The sequence below is a fragment of the Aplysia californica genome, unplaced genomic scaffold (genome assembly GCF_000002075.1).
Source record: "Aplysia californica isolate F4 #8 unplaced genomic scaffold, AplCal3.0 scaffold00094, whole genome shotgun sequence".
In the NCBI taxonomy this organism is placed as follows: Eukaryota; Metazoa; Mollusca; class Gastropoda; order Aplysiida; family Aplysiidae; genus Aplysia; species Aplysia californica.
This window is the reverse complement of record NW_004797364.1, coordinates 1,545,447-1,550,299: the sequence shown is the minus strand read 5'-3', so window position 1 is coordinate 1,550,299 and position 4,853 is coordinate 1,545,447.

The window sequence follows — 4,853 nt, the reverse complement described above, 5'->3', positions numbered from 1 at the left end:
ATATACAGAGAGAGAGAGAGAGAGAGAGAGAGAGAGAGACAGACAGACAGACAGACAGACAGACAGACAGACAGACAGACAGCAGAGACAGAGGCAGAGACAGAGAGAGACAGAGAGAGGCAGAGACAGAGACAGAGACAGAGATAATAAGACAGAGAGACTGAGTGTCTGTGGAGAGAGGTGGGGGGGATTATTAAATCACAGCGACGTTTGGAACTCATCAAAAGACCACCCTTCCACTCCACGCAGTATTGTGCACCCACAAGAGAGATCTCGGCACCAGGCGACGAACTACGGACAGGGTACGGGGTCCTAGAGGAATTTCCGAAGTTTGGAGGGAAAAAACAAACTACAAAAAAACAAACTATAAAAAAAAACTGCGTCAAACGACCAGCATCGACCATCAGCAAGACACAATTTCTCCAGTAACCATAGATCGTTTTGTTTTCCTAAGAGTGTTACGGCACTTGCAACACTATATGAGGTCATATAAGTGCCGGAGAATAAAGGTGTTACAAAAGAGTAACAAACACAAAAAAAGAAGGAGGAAATAATTATAAGGACGATAGATGTTTGATAGGAAAGAAGGAATACAGTTCTTCAAGTCGACAGAGATTAAAAGGGCATTTTGTGTGGTTCGTGGGTGCACTGGTGTGGTCTGCTCCTTTTTCTTTTTCTATCAAAAATCTATAACAAGAATCATAGGAAAGCAGCGACAACAGCATATCAACAAAACAACAACAACAACAACGACAACAAAAACAACTACAACACAATTTTGGTGGGAAAACAACATGTTACCACCACCTACAACTCAGCAACAAGTACATCAGTAACAAAAATTAATCACCAGAATAACAGAATGAAAAATAAAAAAAATCAAAGTAAACAACGACAACAACAACAACAAAAATAATGACACAACAACAGGAATGATACAAATGTTAAGAAGAAGAAGTAAAGCGTATTATTTTTTTGAGTGTGTGTGTGTGGGGGGGGGGGGTAAGTTTTTATGGTGCTCACAACCATAAAAGGTAAAATTATTTTCAGTTGGTAGGAAAATATTTGAATTCTGCCCGGGTGGCGCCCGAAGCCTTTAACAAGCGCAATTTTCACATGTGACCTCTGAGATTTTTCGCCTTCCGCCGAGAAGGCTAGATCTTGGTGTAGATCTTACCTATCAAAAGATCAGGGGTGTGGCTGAAAGACAGCAGTAAGAAGGGGCCAAGGAGTAGCAGTAGAAAGGCTGCAGAAAGAGTCAGGAGCCCAGAGGAGGGGGCAAAGGAGGTGAGGGGTAGAGGAAGTGAGTAGAGACGAAAGCAGATGACAGAAACATTGTTAGAGAGCAGGAAAGGGTGTCAAAAGACGAAAATTTTAAAGAACAAAATTTTAGAAGAAAATTTTCCGTAGCTGTCTGGATTCAAACCTGGGACCTATTGGAAGAGAGGCGATTACCTTAACTTCTATACCACGTGTGCCCCTGGAGAAGAAAAAGAAGAAGAAGAAGAAGAAGAAGAAGAAGAAGAAGAAGAAGAAGAAGAAGAAAGACAACGTCAAAAACACAGAACCATAAAGAACAACAATAACAAGAACGACAAAAAAACAACAACGATCAATAAAATTATCTTCCTAAAGAAAAATTAAATTGAGAAAAACATGCAACGTGAAAACAACGAAAATGTGTCTGTGACAGGAGGCCAGTTTCACCTGACAGCCACTGAGCTTGTGAGAACGCTCACTCAGCATAATATTATTTACTCTGCTCACTGGTGCTGTGCGATTTTGAAAAAAAAAACAACAACACACAAACGAAACTTCATTGACGCTTCGAAGCATGAAGTGCTATTCGAGTACCTGTGAGAATGTGTGAGTCTGCGCATGTGTGTATGTTTGATAATATATAAGTCCATCATCAAGATTCCCTATTTAATATTCAATATTCATACAAGTGCATTTGATATGCTCTAATTTTCCGATGGGTTAAGTAAAATAAATGAAAATCCATAGTCAGTAAAAATCACACGGCATTCGAATGGCTACCGCGCCTCAAATAGCTGTAAATAGAAAAATCGTGCATGTTGAATCGTTGATTCGAATGAACACAGCTCTACTGTCCACATGTTGCGGACAAAAAGAGGCGGGAGAAAATGGACAGAGAAAGAAAGAGAGAGAGAGAGAGAGAGAGAGAGAGAGAGAGAGAGAAGGGGGGGGGGGGAGGGCGGCACTCCTTTCCCGGGTACACAAGCGTGCATTACTGATCTATCGCGGCCACGGGATCGATGGGGGTGAAACAATAGGCCTCCGATAATCAATGAGGGCCTACCGCGACGAAAGGTGTGCGTGCAGACGGGAGCGTGCGCGCAACCTCAGGGGGACGCTCGTGCATTCTACATCGCTTGGATACCGAGCCCTGAGTCGACAGTTTGATCTGAGTGGAGAGTATACTTGTTCGACTTGTCGGAGTTGTTTGATCGGGTCGACTCTGAGAGTCAAGAGTGGAAAGTACGCAAGACTTCCCTTCTTCTTCTTAGTTGTTTTTTTTCCAGTAGTAGCAAGTTTCCTCTCTGACCTTTCTGCAATAAAATACTCTATTCTGTTTCCTGCCATTCTGTCCGCATCATGTGTTGTTTTGACTCCACCAAGCAAGGTTTCTGTGTCCTGTTCCCATCTTTTGTTAGGTTTCCCCTTCCTCTCTTGCCATCAACCTTTGCTTCCAGAATTAAATCTCTCTCAAATATGCCCAAAGTAGTTCAGTTTCAGTTTCACTATGCTCTGAAGGAGTGTTGGTAATGCTGTACCCATTCTTCTTAAAGTTCTTCATTCTTTATTTACTGTGTCTATGATATTCTTAGTGTTTAAAAAAAATTCATTTCGAAATATGCAATAATTCTTTTTCTTTCATGTTCATTAACGGTCAATGTTTGACGTCCATATGCAGTGTTGGCGAATATGGAACTTCTTAGAATTCTACTTTTTATATCTTTGCATTGCCCTTTCCAGGTGGATGTTAATTTTGATTCTGCGATTGCAGTTCTCTCTTTAATCTCTGTTGGTTGTTTTCCTATTTGTCTCAATCCTGACGTCGAGATATTCAGAACTGCTCACTCTTTCTATTTCTTCCTTTCCAAGTATAACCACAACTTCTTCTTTGCATTTGTCTTTGTCCGTGGTTTTGATTTCTTCTGTTCCTTCTTTAGTGGAACATAAGTAAAGAAAAGTGTACTCATCTGTAGGAGTGTGTACTATTAATAAAGACTCAATCGGCTTCAAAATGACCTCCTTGGCCAGTTTATTCATTTTAAATTACCGCTTTCTGCGTTGTTGTCTATTAGTCACATACTGCTACAATGTATCTTCACACTGCTGATTGTCACCTAAGTACCCATGAGCAGCTAAGTGAACGAGAGGTTATACTGAAAAGAGCCTCTCCAGTATGATCTACCCGACGGTGCAGGGACTTCATTTTTTGCGGCGACTAAGACGGTCCCAATCAGTTGAGCCTATTATTATTATACTCAGTTTGAACTGTTTGGAGCCCCGAAGAGAGTGCTCTTCGCCAGGGCCACCGCCTCTCTTCGGAAGCGGGTGAGGCAGTCCAACCTCCCTGAATCCTCCCCAAAGAGATGCCACCGCCGGACTCTCTGCAGCCAGTACTCCTAATCTGGGGGCTCCTCAGTGACCGGTCCTGATTTTTGCCAGTAGTGACGGTCACTGCGGGACTTAATTTGAGCCTCTCGTTTTAAGGAAATTTCCCTGTATATTTCCTTCGTCCGCGTTTGGGATACCGGAGGGTCTTTGGTGATCAGTTTTATCAGGGCGCACGCACTTTCATGCAATTTGGCGGCCTGGACCCGGCAGCGTTGTTGCCTGTTTGGCATTACAGTCAGCGAGATCGTTGCCGAGGATATCGCAGTGACCAGGGATCCACTGAATCGTGGATTGAGGTGTTGCGTTATTTATGCGTAGTCGCATTTAGTCGAAGGATGGTGATGTTCCCACTAGTGCCATGCATAGCGATTGACTGTCAGTGAAGATAGCGACTGAGTTGGATGCTTCACACTCTTTGTCGATCGAGTCAATGGCCATTTCCAATGCTCTCCTCTCTTCCTCGATGGTGCACGTGAATATGGCGCCTTTCTCCCTCAGTGTCTCGACAACGGTTGAGTTGGACGGGTCCGCCGTTGTGATGACGACCCCAGCGCTGCCATCCGTTGTTCCTGCACTCGCTGAGCCATCAGTGTAGATATTGTACTCTGCGCCAAGCTGTACGGCCTAAGCGGAAGGAGTGACTCCAGTGTTGACTCCATGTCCAGTGTGAAGATCCGAAGCGCTGTTCTTCGTCGAGCACGAGAGCTTGGCGAACAGAGCTGCTGCTGCTGCTGTTGTTGTTGTTGTTGATGTTGAGTTGTTATGGTTGTTGTTGTCGTTATCTAGGTTACTGTTGTTAAGTTGTTTATGTTATTGTTGTTGTTGTTGTTGTTGTTGCTGTTATTGTTGTCGTTGTTGTTGTTCATGATGATGGTGATGATGATGATGATGATTTATACCATATGGCTAGTCGAAACAATGGCAGCTACATTAATTGTCTAGAAATAAAACAGGGTAATTAGGGTAAATTAAAAAGCGGCAGACAGAGCAGATCGCATCATATTCAATACAGGGGTGCGAAACGCACGTGGACGTGTGCACAAAAATGTGAATATATTATAATATATAAGTGCGCACGCTTGTGTACGTGTGTGCGTGTGTGTGTATGTATGAATGTGTGTGTGTATGTATGAATGTGTGTGGGTGTATATGTGTGTGTGTGCTTGAGAGAGGGCGGAGAGAGAGAGAGAGAGAGAGAGAGAGAG